Source organism: Lissotriton vulgaris, chromosome 1_2 (assembly GCF_964263255.1).
Source record: "Lissotriton vulgaris chromosome 1_2, aLisVul1.2, whole genome shotgun sequence".
NCBI classification, from domain to species: domain Eukaryota; kingdom Metazoa; phylum Chordata; class Amphibia; order Caudata; family Salamandridae; genus Lissotriton; species Lissotriton vulgaris.
Genome location: NC_141686.1, coordinates 256,831,751 through 256,849,299, shown reverse-complemented (window position 1 = coordinate 256,849,299; position 17,549 = coordinate 256,831,751). Strand labels below are relative to the sequence as shown.

General features: G+C 50.0%; 1 long non-coding RNA gene across 1 annotated transcript in view; it reads right to left on the bottom strand.

The window, feature by feature from the left end:
- The window catches only part of LOC147736448 (uncharacterized), a 32,043-nt gene that overhangs the window by 2,493 nt on the left and 12,001 nt on the right, over positions 1-17,549 (bottom strand). The window contains exon 3 of the long non-coding RNA XR_015307619.1: positions 7,671-7,796. This is a non-coding gene — a long non-coding RNA (uncharacterized LOC147736448). The remainder of the gene's footprint in view (positions 1-7,670; positions 7,797-17,549) is intronic.

The following is a 17,549-nucleotide window of genomic DNA, read 5'->3' as shown; positions in this document are numbered from 1 at the left end:
CATGCAGAGGGGTTGGAACATGTGTACTCGCTTCAGATTCTACTGGGTCTATCCCGAAGGGCCCAGGGATAGTCTGTGAACGAAACGAGCAAAATGCGCTCAATATCGGCATGCGTGTGAATCGGACCCGATCCTACGAGAGGTCTGGGAAAATTTGAACGGATGACCTGGCACAACATATTCTATCTAAGGGATCTCCGAGACCAGAACAGAATTTCCCTATCGAGGGGGACCAACTAGTGGTGACCAGGGTTGAACCTACACTTGGGGCTATAATGGCGGCGATCGAGGGTCTTCATCTCTCACTGAATTGGAAAGCCCAAGCCTTGGAGCACAAATTGGACGCCTTGGCTTTTGGACTGGGGAATAGTGAGATAGCTTTTGTTCGATGCAATTACACTGCGGAAGTAACAACATCCACACCGCCCGGACTAATGGATGCCAACAACCCCATAAAACGAGTGATGCAAGAGATGGCAAATTAGCTAATGCCCGTGTATTGGAGGTCCCGGTCATGTCAATTCTCACAATATTGTTATCGACTGAGGGTAAATCGCAACAGGCAATGTATCTGATGACTCATGTGACAACTCAGGAGTGGCTCGACAAGGGTGGCCCTTTCTACCTTTCTAAACTCAGTGCACCTGGACTTTGAACAACATCAGTGGCTCTTATCGACACAGATTAGACTCAGTGACAACGAGACTGAGAAAGCCCAGCTATTTCCTGCTCGCTACTGTTCTTTCGAATTTTTCAAGATGGCGGATTTCCGGTTGAAGAACATTCGTGTACCTGATCGAACGGGTCAAGGCTGAGAACGGCCTATCGTTTCAAGACTTTTATTCAAATGGTGGCAGTGCGGGATTCACTTTATAATGTTGGTACCGGGAGGCGGTGTAGGCGAAGTAATGTATCCCCGACTTTCGCTTGCTAGTGAAATAATAACATATCCGTAATAGTGGAAGGCTTAGAACTAGCGGGGGGGAGAGGCCGGGAGCCTGTACGAAGGCCCTCCTCCATTTACTTATTTTAGCATTGGTAGATTAGATGGGGCGACAGGCACACTGCTAGTTGGGGACTGGCGTTAGCTACATGCAGGGGTGCAGGGTGGGTGGGTGGGGTGTTGCGTTTTTTATTTTGTTTTCTTTATTTATTTACTGGATATCATGACTCTGTCTTCAGTATTAAGGTGCCAATGCGAGCTCTATTATTTTGATTTAGCCATTTTTGCATACAAGTGTCCGTACTTTATCCTGTTGACGGTCTTAATATCGAGGGGCGCAATGATCTTTGATATCCTGATTTTGTGGGTGGAGGGGCCTGTGGGCATCATGCATTCATATTGGAGAACTCCGCTAGTTTTATAATCCTGATTAGTGAAATGTGTGTTAGAGTCTCAGTGTCCTGATTCAATGACTAACGATATTGCGTCCTTTCAATTGTTTGATTACTTGTCTGTGTTGGACTGCATTGCACTTGATACGCTCTTATTGTTTTTCGTTTTTAATAACAATAAAAAGACTTACCAAAAAAATAAATTTAAAATTACCTTGTATGGGGGCGTGGCCTAGCGGGCGAAGATGGTGGACGTAGCTTGTTAGAGCTCCCGCCGGCCCGACAATAATCCGAAGCATTTATCCTGGCTCCCGGACCCGCGAGGCGATACACCGACCTAGACTGGTGGCGGAAGGTGTGGAGAACCCATCGGTGTGCCGAACTAAGCTCCTGCGCCGCCTGAAGCTGAACACACAGCTGCAGCTCTTTGAGGCCTAGCCCCGGCGTGCGCAGCCGGGGCCTCGATTTTGGCGGTGATCGGGAGGGGCGTCCCTGGAACAGACCTCTGGCGGCGATCTCCGGTGCCACCTGGCTCGGCTGACTTGGCGTCGGAGTGGGGGTCGGAGACCCTATTGCATCCCTCCCGCCTCCTAAGTGGCCTAATGCGAAGTGGGGGCACGGGGAGACGGCAGGGGCCTGAGCGTAGGCCTTGAGACCGGGGCCTGGATTTTCGAGCTCCCCGACAGCGAATGGTGGGACCCGGAGCCAGTCTGAACAGCGACCTGGGCGGCCCCACTTGCCATCTCGAGGCGACGCTGACACCCTGGTTGTGCTTCCTGCCCAGTAGCCGACTGTGGGCCCTGCCGGAGTGCCATTTGGACCCCTAGAGGAGCTGTGGGACGGCGACCGCTGCGTCGTGGAGCGAGCAGTGAGTACATACGACCCCAGTGGGGGTGGATGCTAAACCCGGTAGACGGAGTGGGGCAGGAACTGTGGCGCGCTGAGACCCCCCTCCCCCTCCCCTGCTGAGGAGCCCCGGACGCGGTTGGCCGCCTCCGGTCGGGACTTGCCCCGGAGCCGAAGGAGCCTGGTGCCTGGTTCACGATTTGCATTGCCTTCTAACAGTGTGTGTCAAGGCCTGGGCTGACCTGAACGTTCTGGGGCACTGACTGGTAAGGTGGTGGACCCCTGGCACCCGGAGTGGACACTTGGGAGGGACCTGTTTGGCACCAAAACGATGTCAGCTGCATAGTGGCACCAGGTGAGACTGCTGCTGCCCCCTGGATGCGCCTTTGGGACTGAACTGGGGTCCGGTGCGAACCGGTTATTGGTGGAGGAACCCCCCTGTGGATTACCTTACTCTGGGGCTAAGACATCATCCGACCTGCTCTGCTGCTGACCGAGAGGAGCTTTGCTGGCTGCTGAAGTCGGACTGCTCTCCCTGAGTAACACAGCCATGACCAGGGGCGGTGGAGGGAGCGGGTCCGCCAAGCAGGGACCCATCGATAAATTTAACGGGCCTAGTGGAGGGCCTGGTGCCCCCGGGAGTGGCCAGGGTGCGGGGCCCGACAATGCGGCGTTGATGACGGCGATTACCAAATCTCAGGACATGCTGGACGCCAAAATAGGAGCGGTGGGGGCTGATGTCACTCTGTTGCGACAGGATCTTCGCAATGCCGTAGCCCGCATTACGGAGGCAGAAACTAGGATTACTGGAGTGGAGGGCGATGTGGGCACACTGAAACAGAAGGTGGCGGCCATGGAAAGAATCCAAAAGGGCTTGGCGCTCCGTGTGGAGGACGCGGAAGGGCGGGCGCGCAGAAACAACCTGCGCTTTGTGGGCTTTCCGGAGGATTGCGAGAGGAGACACATGGATAGCTTCTTGACACAATGGCTGGAGAGCTGGCTCCCCCCGGACGCCCTGTCGCGATGCTTCTTGTTTGAACGCGCCCACAGAGCCCTGACGCAAAAACCAAAAGCCAGAGAACGACCTCGTCCGGTCATAGCCCGACTGCTGAACTTACACGACAGGGACGTCATTTTACGGGAAGCAAGAGCCAAGGAGACACTTATGTTTGAAAGTCATAAAATTATGATCTTCCCTGACTATACTAAACTCGTACAGCAGCAACGCCACTCTTTCATGGCAGCGAAAGCTAAGCTGCGTGGCTTGAAGATGCAGTACTCCTTGCACTATCCGGCCCGTCTCCGGGTCATCTTCCAGTCGAAAACTCACTTCTTTGATTCCCCGGAGGAGGTTCTAGGTGGACTGATGAGACAGTCAGGGTCCGGCCGCACGCCCAGCCGGGCTTGGGCTCTGGCCCGTCGCGCGGATCCTCACAGGAGAGGGGCGACCCTGCTACCAGGAGTAAGCGACACAGGAAGTCCAGGTCACGGAAGCGGTCCTTCTCTCGCAATGGCCAGCCTGATGAGACACAACTTGACACTGACCAGTCTGGAAAAGAAAATTGAACTCTTGGCTCGAGGATAGGTTGTGACTACCTGGTCATCTGTTCATTGGGCGCATAGTGCCGCGGCACGCCATGGATAATGGCCGGGGCCTACCCTAGCTTGTGACATTGCCGCCAAATTGCCGTGATGTCATAGGCTAATGCTGAAGGGGGTGGTGGTGTGGGTTGGGGGTGCTGGGCTTATGGGGCTGCCTAATCCCCCACGGGTGGGGGGTGGCCCTGAGGGGAAGGTTCATCGTTTCAGGGAATAGTTGGGATCCATTGGTATGGTTGGCCTTGGGCGCTCTGTTTTGGGCCTGAGGTTCCCCATGCCACGACAGATGCTTCAGAGTTCCGTGGAGCGTAGGGGTGGGGGGGGTGGGCTCCAGGGGTTGGTATCTTGGGGAGGGGGTGTTGGGGGAGGGTAGGGGGGGTCTGGGGTGGTCAGGAGGGTTTGCATGTGATTCCTAATGCCGTACCATTACTTGAGTGGAGTGTCTGGACTGGGTGCTGGGGTCCTCGGGGTCATTTCCAACTTGACTTTGGTTGATTTACCGCCTTCGGGACCCCTAGGGAGTCTATGAGAATATTAAGCTGGAATGTCAGGGGGATGCTGGACAAAATTAAGAGGGGAGCGGTCTTGCGATGGGGGTAAGCGGGAGGCTGCAGATGTTTTGCTGTTGCAAGAGACGCACATGATGGGGACAAAGGCGGTAAGCCTGCAGAGATTTGGTTACCAACAGGTATTTCATGCCGGGTTCTCCAGGGGTTGCTATTCTGGTTCACCGCAGACTGGCCTACATTCATGAGCGACAATGGCTGGACCCGCAGGGCTGCTACGTTTTTATTAAGGGTATGATTGGTGCTGAACCAGTGGTGTTTGGGAGTGTATATGTTCCTCCCCGCTGCAGTGGTCCCTGGCTGTGCGGCTGTTTGAAGTGTGGGCGGACGTCCCGGAATCCCTGGCTGTGCTGGGCGGTGACTGGAACGATGTCATGGATGTCTGCATGGACCGTAAGAGGCTGCAAGGCACAGTGGTGGCGGCTGTCCCTACCAGACTGAGTGCGGCGGTTGAAGGACTGGGCTGGGTGGATGTCTGGAGAGAGAATATACGTATGTATCTGCTGTGCATGGCTCCTTTTCTCGACTAGATTATATTTTCATGCCGGGAGCATTGCTTGACAGAGTAAGAGAAGCCAAAATTTTGCCTAGGGGACTGTCCGACCATTCTCCTGTCGCAGTACAGAGAGAGTTACATAGGAAGCGTCAGCCGTTCCGATGGAGGATGTCCTCGTAACATCTTCAACAGGCAGACTATGTTCAACACATGCGCGGCGCGATTGCCCGTTACTGGCAGGAGAATCTGGTCGGGGACGTCGACACAGCGTCTGGGAGGCTATGAAGCCTACACTGAGAGGCGTAGACATAGCGTGGTGCGCGGCCGCCCGTCGTCATCGTCGGTAGGCTATTGTCGCGGCGGCGGTGCAGGTTGAACGCCTAGAACAGCGGTGTCAGAGAGAGGGGGACGGGGTGGCAGTTCGGTTGCTCCTGCAGGCACAACAGTCCTACGCATCTATTTTGATGGACGAGGCTCTGCAGGCATGGCTGGCCACGCGGAGCAGGGTGTATCAGTGGGGAGAAAAGTCCTGTACTAGGCTCCATAGGTTATGTCAACACGTCATGCAACCAGTTACATTGCCGGGTCTCACGGACGGGGAGGGAGTTTCTATTACGGACCCAGCTGCTCTGGCGGCAAGTTTTGCCCACTATTACGCAGACCAATATGCTCAACGGGACTGCCTCCCGGCTGATGCGATTGACAAATTTATTGCGGATCTGCCCCCCCGGGCTGTTTCCGATGACACAAGGAAATCCCTGGACCTTCCCCTCACAGCAGAGGAGCTGGGTGAGGCTTTGGGGCAACTCAACACGGGGAAGGTGCCCGGACCAAGTGGCTTTCCCTGTGAATTTTATAAAAAGTTTCATCTTCAACTGGGGTCCCATTATAGGGAAGCGCTGAAGTTGGCGAGGGAACGGGGTTGCATGCCAGCAGACTGGCGCCGCGCCGAAGTTGTGGTCTTTCAGAAGCACGGTAGGCCCACGGACCGTCACGAATCGTATCGCACCATATCCCTACTTGACTTTGAGGCCAAATTACTGGCAAAAGCACTGGCTAATCGCCTCCTCCCATACGTGGCTGACCTGGTACATCCGGATCAAGCGGGCTTCATGCCGCTTATGGCGACACGGCACAAAATCAGGCGAGCGCAGACGGCCATCGACGCCATAAGGGTTTCTGGGGAGCGGGCGGCCTTATTGCTAGCGGACATAGATAGGGCATTCGACTCGGTCAGCTGGACCTACCTATTTGCCCTCCTACCACGCCTTAACCTAGGCCCGGTGTTTATTTCCTATGTCAAACTACTGTACACTGATTAAACTGCTTTCGTGCGGGTGTCCGGGGCGATCTCGGAGAGATTCTCGGTTGGCCGGGGGACCCGGCAAGGGTGCCCGTTGTCCCGTTACCTCTTTGCGTTGACCATGGAGCCCCTGGCTTCTTGGGTGCGTATTGATGCACAGCTTCGCGGCTTTGTGTGGAGTGGGGGACTCTCCAATAGAATTGCACTCTATGCGGATGATGTCCTCTTCTTTCTTACAGACCTCAACCGGTCCGGCCCCCGTATCTTGGAGATTATGCGCATATTCGGCGAGGTGTCGGGGCTCTTCCTCAATCCACGTAAGTTCACCCTTTGGGTACTGGGCGGGGTTCCGGTGTCTACCCCTGGGCATCGGCATTACAGGTGGCAGCTGGGGGACTGAAATATCTGGGAGTCTTCCTGTCTGAGTCCGCTGACATAGCGTGGGAACGCAACGTGTTGCCGGTATGGGAGAAGGTTCAAGCAGACATGAAGACGTGGTCCCGGATGCCTCTTACAATCTTTGGAAGGTCTGCGATTTTCAAAATGGTCGCACTCCCGCGCATGTTGTACCAATTACAGAACCACCCACATAAGATAGACCCACAGTGGTTTCGTCGGGTCAACTCAGTGCTGGGCCGCTTTCTATGGGCAGGGGGCGCCGCCAGAGTGGCACTGCGGGCATGCTTCCTGTCCACTTACTGTGCAGGGCTGGCCACATTGGATCTCTTATCCTACTATCAGGCCTCCCACCTATTAGTTCTTATCGAATGGTGGTACGGATCTAGAGGAGACCCTGCATATGCCCTCGAGCGCTCGTTGATGGGCGACACCACGCTCCACACACTACTGTATTTGGCCAGGCTGCGGAAAGAATTGCCTCGGGCCACACAGGTGGTCTTCATGATCTGGCGCCAGGCGCTGCGCCGCATGAGATGGTGGGGTAAATTGACAGCGGAGACCCCATTGTGGAAGAACGGACTACTTCCCGCTTTGTCCTCGTTACCAGGATTTGGGGGCTGGGATTCCATTGGAATCTCTTCCCTTGGACATGTTCTGACTGGGACTACACTTAAATTTATCCAGGACCTTAGCTCGGAATTTCATATGCCCAAATCCCAATTCTTTAAATACTTACAATTCCGCCACGGGCTTGCTCCAAGCTTGGTCGGCCAGGAGCAACTGCCGGAATTCAGTCCAATGGAAGCCAAAATCTTTATGGGAGACTTGGGAGACAAGAAGGTGTCCCGAATTTATCAAACTCTAGTCACTCATTGCTCCGCTTCTTTGCTCCCGCTCAAGGACTCCTGGGAAAAAGATGTTGGCCCCCTAGATGAGGACGATTGGAGGGAGGCCTTAGAGTCACGTGAGCTTTTTCCCTTTTCTTTTTCTTTTTTTGCCTTCAATTGATTGGGTTGTATGAATATTGAAATGTGCTTTGCTACTTGACAGTGCCTTCCTGATTGTGGAAAACTGTAATTATCCCTTGCCTAATCAATCAATAAAGCCTGTTGTGAAAAAAAATTACCTTGTATGGAGTATTTTTTGGAAGGTTTACGTAAGCCCTCCTTCTGGATTTTCGTGAAACCTTCTGGATAAACATTACTGCGCAGATAATCGAGAAGCTCTTGTATCTTTTGACATCCATTACTACCTAAAAAAATTTTAAAAAGTCAAAGTTAGAATAACATCATAGATAGCAGTAAACAATTTTTCACTGATCACATTGGTATCTACTACACATACCTTTGTGGACTTTGTTTCAAAACAAACGGTATCGAATTTTTTTTTTTTAAATGGTTCCTCATTTTTAGATTGGCAAGCACACCCGTAGATGACAAACAATTGTAAAAAAAAACGTTAACCTGCACCGCAGCCTAACTCTCATCGTAATAGACATTTCATTGATTTTAGCACGGCATGTCAATACAGCAAAGTGCCAGTATAAATGTATGCAAAGTCAGCCTTTAAATGCAACTCAACGAGACTTCAAGTGGACATCATGCATTTTTAAATGCAATCCCTAACTTTAATTTTTTAAAAACACGCAGGTTTTAGTTTTTTCTTTACATTAGTGCTCTAAACTCTAGTTGACAAGCTAAAGAGGCCCTACATTGAAGTTGACAAGTGTGAGACAGGTAATACTATTGATTTTCTAAACTAAATAAACAAGCCCAGCATGGAGAACACCATAATTAATAATATTTGAACATAATGATAGGGATAAAAGATGCATAGTAAACTAAGGGTATCTGATATAACATATAGCATAGACCCCTACATTAACAACTTTCTGCCTTGAGACCTTCATTTTTAACCAAGATTTAGGGATGACTTTAATGAGTATTACTGGGTAGGATCATGATTACTTCTTCGGCCAAATTTTGGACACCTCCAACATCAAGGCAGTGTCACAAATGTTAACACCCGTTGCGAGAAAAAAAAACTGCTTCTGTACCAGTCCCAAAAATAGCAGGATACATGTGCATACATTTTTAGTGGTTTGAACCACCAACCTTCAGTTCTGCCCTCAAACAATCACTTTGACGCGAAAAGGAAGGACATTGAAGAGTAAGGTGTAGATAACAATGATTTGCAGAATTGAAAGAAAGATGTTAAGGATGTCCAGTATGCCTGAACCACATCATCCAAAATTGATGATCTGTCAGTAACATGTGAATATACCAAAACTCTAACTACAGGGTATATGGACGCGTGCCCACGAACTCCGACCTAACTGGTGAGTGAGGCAGGGGATGGCTCCAAGGAGAGGATTGATCATTCTGCAGATCCGTAGAAGATGTGTTAAAACCCTGATGAAATCTCAATCAAAATGTATTTGTTATAGACTACAGACCATAAGGTATAAATCATTTATGGCTATGAGAATTTCAAAACATCTCGAATTGGTGGTTACACGCTGACAATGAACAGAAAGCACGAGAACGGTCAAAGATTAGAAAGTGTAACTCCCCACCTAAGTGGACTCGTTGAAAGCAAAAGTTATCGTTGATACTAAAAAGGGCATACACAGTTCAAGGAGGGCGTGACAAGATAGACTATATTGACACGGCAGGTCAACATGCAAAAATACTTGAGATGGGGAATGAAGTCAAGCACACATTGAGAAAAAATTAAACATAGACCCTATCCCGGTTGACGAGCTTAGCAGTCGTTTTTAGAGTTCATTTTAATGCGGCAGTGTATACAAAACGTTGTTGAACGTAGGTGAAGAAATTGTGCACTGTGTTATGGGAGATGGCATATGCAGAAGGCTGTCCTGTGTTGGTGACAGCCATTTTACATTACCAATACTGTAGGTATTGAATTATGCATATTACTGAACAAGTTCAAATAGCTCCAAAAAGGCACAAATGTCTATAAAACGCTTCTACTCAAACTGTGTTTTTGGCACAGTGGCTCATGGCAGGGACCTTCAAAATATCAATCCTCCTACAAGTCTGCAGGAACATCCCGAAGACACTGACGGGAGCCCAACAAGTTTTTGAAAATTATACCGTACCCGATCGTAAACCTACCAGTTTGTACCTACCATGCTGCGGAGGTGGACAACGTGAAAATGATTCCTAAGAACACATTGAAAAGGTTTGATTTGAGAGAGTGAAAAATATAACTTTTGTTCCAGAATACAAGATTATATAGACAATGTTGCTTCTTTTACACTAGGTTGCATAATTATTACATGAATGTTGCATGGTAAAGTTTTTCACGTACCATACTCATGTTGCAAGTCTAAGAAGATTTACGTTCCTGATAGAATAGATTACATGAATGGAAATGGGATTACTGATCTGTTGCAAAAAAGGGCAATGTTTCACACAACACTACACCAGGGGGAATTCATCAGCAACATCTACCTGGTGGTGAAGCTGGATATGGTCTCTTGCGCTTTGACGAACGACTGGTTCATTTACCACCATTTTAAATTTAAAGGTATACATGTGTTAATTAAACGTAAACAAGGTCAATACTGGATGGTCTGACTGGGCCTCAAGGATGCATACCTTACAATCCTGCTTTTCCAAACACTAAAAGATATGTTTGACTTTTACGATGGAACACACTAATAGTCGTGTTTGAATGTATGACGTTACAACGCATACTTTTACCACGCATACCATTACAACGCGGTATTTACAACACATACCGTTACAACGCATAGCGCTTAGAGGTGCTGGATAGTGGTAAGTATAATTTTATATTCCAACTCCAGTCCCCGTGGACTCTAGGGAAGGTGTTGGATATAAAATTATACTTATTCCCTATCCTAGAGCGCCCCCAGCGCAATGCGTTGTAATGGTATGCGTGGTAATGCCTGCGTTGTAATGGTAGTGCGTGGTAAAAACTTTGTTGTAACAGTTGTATACCTCGTGTTTGCCTTGCATACTTTATGACTTGCATAAGTTCTGTGTCAGATCAACAAGGAGATGAAGCCGTTGATGGAGAGGCTGAAATTGGAGTAGTTGATCATGTTCGTGCCTCTGGACAATATACTCTTAATGAACCAATGTCATCAATGCGTTGATGCTAAAATGCAACAAACAATAAACCTGCTACATTCCATCATCAGTGGGGTGTACTAATACAAGTAACATGTCAGCACCTCTAAGAAGAGGCAATTCTTGGTTAATTAAGTCTGTATCTAAAATGGAGAAATAGTAGACAAAAAACTGAGACATACAGTAGCACAACACATGAATATCTCGTGGCCATCTGTCCAGAAAGGTGGAACTCCTAACGTCATAAAAACCGGATGTATTTAAGCAGCCCTACAGTTCATGGTTCTTGACCACCGTAAATGTCCACACATACATATAGATCAAAAATATTAAAATGTAATTCCCCTTTAGTAAGAATCCGGGACAAAGCTGAAATGTTGATTGTCTCACATGTAGGCGTGGATTTGTTGGGCCGTTTTGAAATGGCAACACGACCTAGTGTCAAAATCAGAGGCAAGAGTTTCAGGCTCGAATGGTCGGTGCAGAGCTATAATTATCCAGCCAAAAATATTCTTCAAAAGAAGTGTTTTCACAAAGAAAAATCTAGAATTAATGGCAGGATTGTAAATTGTTAATTTTGTTGACCAGGGACAAGGCACAATGCTGTGTCTTTCTCAAAATAAGTGACAGCAAAACCATAAATACAACATCTAGGCAGGACATGATGCAAAACACTATCATATCTGATGCAAGATCTATGTGACTACTGTCTGTTCAAAAATATATAGATATTGGGGGCGTGGCTAGCGGCCAACGATGGCAGCAGCAACCTAGAGAGGCTCACGATGTAGGCGGCATCCCGCATCAATCCGTGCCTTAAATCCGACAAATATATCGCCCAGACGGGGAGCACTGGGTCCGGTGACCGAGCGAAACCCGGAGCAGCAAGTTTGAGACAGCGGCGGCCCGGCAATCGGCGGGACAGCGATGCGAGGGGAGGGGCCTACTATCCTCCTCAGCGCAGCGGCATAAACTGGAGACGGAGCCCGGGCGGAAGTGAGGCTTCGGCGGACGCCGACTGCCGGAAGTCAGGGTTCGTCGGAAGACACCTCTGGGCAGCCCGGACGACCTCTAGAACCATTGGAGTGGCCCGCGGGTAGTTGACCTGCCCAGTGCCGCCAAGGGGGACAGCGAAGGGACTACTCGGCAGACGCCGAAACTCAGGAGCGGAACCGCCATCTTGTGAGGCCGCAATGACAAGGGAATACGAGCAACTAATTCAGGCAAGCACTGGACCCCTACGTCTGCGGCCTGGGGGGACAGAGTTGGGAGACATCACCGGGCGACGAAAACTGCGATCTGAGCCCCCTACTGTCACCGGGACACACCATTGGATGTTTCCAGACTTGGGCGAGATGAGCCTTGAGACGGCTGCACATAGGCGTCCCCTCCCCAGCTGGTAGCAAGACGGTGACACCCGACCGCATGAGAGTGGCTGAAGGGATACGGGGCAGTGTAACCTGGTCATACGGCAAAACGACCCGCAGTGCGGTAAGCACACCAGCACGTATCTCTGCCTGCAGGGAACATAGGATGGTCGGGTGGATGTCAGGCCGTCTCCCATTCTCCTCCTCTGTCAGATAAACCTGCGGCCCCAGAACCACATGGAGGAACAGCGGACAAGGGGCATCGCCCCAGAGACGCAGAGGGGAGAGGAAAGGACACCCCGGTGGCAGGCACCACGTGAGGGGCACTGTCCAAACTGCTGTTGACCACGGCGAGTTAATCGTTAAAGGAGACACACACGAGAGGAGGCTCATTTTGCCCACTATCTAGGGGTGGGCACGCAAGGACGGCAGACCAGAGCGGGAGATACCCTGAGGAGGAGGGTGGTGCCCCATCCCCTGATGAACGGTACACTTTTTGGGGACAAGCGCCATCGCAAATCATTAAATATGGCGGGCAGAGGCCCCAAACACAGCTCCACGCAGGCCAAACTTGATAAATTTGCCTATGACAGGCAACCTCCTCCCCTGGAGCAAAGCAAGTCCACAGGGAAAATGGCGGAATCCGAAGGGGCAAAGAAAGCCACGCTGGAAGATGTCCTGGCAGCGTTGGCTCAGGTGCAAGAGACGGTGGGGGCGACGCGACCGAAGTAACCTTAATACAAGCAGACCTCCAGAAGATGAACGAAAGGGTGAAACAAGTTGAAGTTGTGACCAAAGCCTTAGTCGAGGATGTGTCGGAGCTCCAAATAGAAATGGGCAAATTGCAGGCGGACAATAAAATACTTAGAGATAAGCTGGACGATCAGGAAGGGCGCTCACGGAGGAACAACGTCTGGATTTTAGGAGTGCCAGAGTCCGAACCCTCAGGTGCTAAGGACCTCTACGTGGAAGACTTGATCAAAAACCAGCTCCAACACAAAGGCCTCTCGTATTTCTTCTCTGTGGAAAGGGCCCATAGAGTGCCAGGAGGGAAGCCGAAAACGGGAGGTCTGCCGCGGCCGATATTAGCGAGACTCTTCAACTTTCGGGACCGTGACGCCATTTTGCAGGTGGCTAGAGTGACGCCGGCCATACAAATTCAGAACTCCAAGGTGTCCTTCTTCCCAGACTACACGGCGGAAGTATCGCGGAGACGGAGGAATTTCCTAGAGGTAAAAACAACGTTACGAGACAAAGAACTGCCCTACTCGATGCTCTTTCCAGCCCTACTTCGGGTGGTAGGGGATAAAAAGGTCTGGTTCTTCGACACCCCCCGATGCGGCCAGGGACTGGCTTGAGGGATGGCGCACCGCAGGACCTCCACGCAGGACTCATAGGGTGAACAACGGACACCGAGACGACAGCCGTACCGGGTCGCAGACATCGGGCAGAGGAGGAGTGGGCAGATCCCCGACGTAAGAACTTACTGAGGCAGACGGATGCCCATCGGGTCTGGAGCGGGAGATCGGACAGGAGGCTGCTTGTCGAGGCGAACACAGGCACGAACAGTGACAACTTTAAGACTGAAAGACTGAACAGATGGACAGGCTGGAACTTACATGAAATGGAGGAACACCATGTTTGTGACCTCGTATAAGTTCAATTAAGAACAAGCATAAAAAGAACAGTAAGAATTAACTCGCCCCTGCGCCCCTCTCATAGAGACAAAAGTATTGGCTTTTAAGTGGCATCTATATTTCCATGAACTCAAGAACGTTCACCTCAAGAAATCCAACTAAACAAAGGTGAAAACTACATATGAAAAACGGAAACAACAAGCAGTCTCATATGGATGCATGCGTAAAAGCTCTGTGATACCGGTGTAATATCTCTAAAGGAGAAAGGGGAAAAAGGAAAAAAAGGAAAGAACAACCCTTACCTCTAAATAGATCACATAACGACCAGTGTTTATTTAGTTCAAGGTACCCTGCACACACAAGATGATGCAAGAATGAAACCATTTCTGAGTTGGTCCTGAGGAAGGTGGTACGAACCCACCGAAACGCGCGTAGACCTGGCGTGGAAATAACATAACTACATACTGTGTTACCTCAACCCTAGAAATTGTTTTGGAGTTTGTAGATGTGTATGAATGAGTGGTGTGTATGTGAGATAGTGTGTGCCAGATAGGGTACTAGTGGTTTCTTTATTTTTGTAAAAAATATAATGATGAATTGATGTACACATTCAAGAAAAGATCAAAAAAAGAAGAAAAAAACAGTTTTAAATAATTTTGATAAATGAATGAAAAAAACTAAATAATAAAAAATATTTAATGAAAGAAAATATTTTGTTGTCCTTGCACTGATTTGAAGGCTAATTGTCTAGTCTCTGTGAGCTGAGCCACATAAGAAAGTAAGGATAGACCATGGGGGAATTTTGATATGTCTTTGTTTCTAAACCCCTCTTTTCCCTGGTCAATCAAATAGCTATAGAGGGGGTCCCAACTCTCATATTAACAAGTAGGATCGGACTACTATGTTCTACAATCGTACCACTTAGCTGATAGGAAGATACACGGTTATTGGGTAACAAATCGCGATAGACACACACATAACTACATAACTGCGCATGGCGGTAGACACGACACACAGAACGGAGGGGGTTGAATCACAGTCGCGAGGCTCCCCCCTGCATATCTTGACGTGGAATGTGAGAGGGTTGGGAGATAAGGTGAAACGTGGACTGGTGCTGACCACACTGAAAAGGCAAAAACCTGCCATAGCACTCCTGCAGGAGACGCACCTAACGGGGGGGCAACCAAAGCCATGGATAGGAGAGGGTACAAGATGATAGCCCATTCGGAGTTTACGTCAGGGTCACGGGGGACGGGCATTTTAATCCAGAAATCCTCACACTTCATAACACTGAGCACTAAGACTGACGGACAAGGGTGTTTCGCAGCCTTGCAGGGGCAGTGGGAGGGTAGACTCTTGAACCTGGTCTCGATATACATTCCCCCGGCGCTCCATTCAGTGACACTCCCGGCACTAGCAGACTTTCTACTAACTCTTCCCGGTGGGGATGTTATTCTTGGGGGGGATTTTAATGCCACCGTGGACACGCAGTTGGATAGGTTCCCAACGATTGCACCCACTGGAGGACCTTCCCGCTTCCAACGTTTTCTGACAGCTATGGGTCTGATCGACAAATGGAGACATGCCCACCCTCAGGCAAGATAATACACTTTCCACTCTACCGTCCATGGCAGCATGTCGAGAATCGACCATTTCCTAGCATTGGGCAATGGTATCCAATACGTAGACACCATGGAAATTCATCCGAGGGGAATATCAGACCACTCACCAATTACCCTGACAGTTTCCACTCAGGAGAAATCTCGCAAACGAGTATACCCCATACAGGCCGCATATTTTAAGGTCCACCAGGTTCGGAAGACCCTCATAAGGGCGACGACGCAGTACTTCACGGAAAATATTGCCTCAGTGCGCTCCTCGGAGGTTATATGGGAAGCGTGCAAGGCGGTATTCGAGGGTCAAGCCATAAACTCCATCACAGGCTAAAAAAGGGAGAAAGCGGACAAGCTAAATAGACTGGAGTTAACACTGCGGGGTACGGCGGCAGCACATGAAGCACATCCCACTCCGGACACGTCCCATGCACTGCACCTACAACAACAAATGTACACGGATCATGTCCGGAATCAGGTTAAGGGACATATCACTGATACGCAGAACAGGATTTACGAGGTGGGGGACAAAGCGGGTAAGATGTTGGCGTGGTTGGACAAGAGGGGAGGAAGTTCCAGAGGTATACAACAGGTGAGGGACAAACTAGGGGAGGTGCACACGAGCCCGGAACAAATAGTTGAGACGCTCGCGTCACACTTCGAAGATGTTTACACCCCGGAGTGGGAAGTCATGGCAGAAATGGCTAGGGCGGCACTAGAGCAGATCGAGGTCCGGACACTACAACCAGAGACTGCCGATGAACTAGACGCCGACATAACTACAGAGGAGATACACTTAGCTATACGTGCATTGAAACCCGGCAAGGCGCTCGGACCTAATGGCATTCATATTGAATGGTATCAGACAGCGCCAGAGAGGCTAAGTAAACATCTACTAGCAATGTATAAGGAATGTCTGGGGAAAGGCGTGCTTCCACCAGATCAGAGACTGGCCACCATAGTAGCAATCCCCAAGCCGGGGAAACTGCCAGAAGACTGTTCCTCGTACCGCCCTGTTTCATTACTTAATGCGGAAGTTAAAATCCTCGCCAAACTCCTGGCGGCCCGACTTGTGCCGCATTTGCCCGATCTCATACACCCGGACCAATCCGGATTTATGCCTCACAGAAATACGGCACTAAATCTGCGCCGAGTGCACGGGGTACTGGCGAAGGCGGAATTGATTACTGCGCCAGCGGTAATACTTGCTCTGGATGGAAAGATGGCCTTTGATCTGGTAGAATGGAACTATTTGTTTGAGGTCCTGGCCTGTCTGGGCTTTGGCCCCAACGTTACGTTACGTTAAAATTATTTATACCGCGCACTTTCACCAACGGTTTCATGGCGCTCTTTGACAAGTACAGTGATCAAGGGTGAGGGGGTTATTCGTAGGCAGACTGGAATAGCAGGGTTTTTAGTAGTCTGCGAAAGCAGTCGTAACTGGGGCATAAACAAAGTGTGGGTAGCAGGGAGTTCCAAGTGGAGGGGGCCAGAACAGAAAAACTCAAACCACCGTGCTTTTTGCGTTTGAATTTGGGGACCACGAGGAGGTTGAGAGATGCTGAGCGAAGAGCTCTAAGGGGGATGTGGCGTGCCAAGACAGATGAGATGAAGGCAGGGGCTGCATCAGAGAGGGCCTTGAAAGCTGAGCATGCCAGCTTGAAGGTGCAGCGCTTGGAGACAGGGAGCCAATGAAGACTACGGAGAAGGGGAGTGACATGCTGATGTTTAGGCTGGCGGAAAATCAGGCGAGCAGCCTGATTCTGCACCAGCTGCAGTCGGTGGAGGTGGCATGCAGGAATCTCCACATACAGCATGTTGGCGTAGTCGAGCCTGGAGGTGATGAGAGCGATGATGACTAGGATCAGGGCCTCCCTAGTGAGAAACCTGCTGATTTTGCGAATCCGCCTAAGATGGAAAAAACAGGATGAGGTGACAGAGTTGATTTGTGGTCTCATCGAGAGGTCTTCAGAAATAATCACCCCCAGACTCTTCACTGTGCTCACTGGAGTGGGTGCTGTCCCCAGGGATGTTGGCCAGAAGGTGGAATTCCACGGATGAGTGGGGCCCCCCACAAGTACGAGCTCAGTCTTTGTGGGGTTCAATTTTAGTTGGCTGTGATACATCCACTCTGCGATGGTCAGCATGATGGACTGAAAATTGAGACGGGAGGAAGGGAGGGAATCAATGGGGAAAATTAACTGAAGATCATCCGCGTAGTTGAAGATTGTGACCGGGGAATTGCGGAGGGAAGCTAAGAGGGGTTGCAG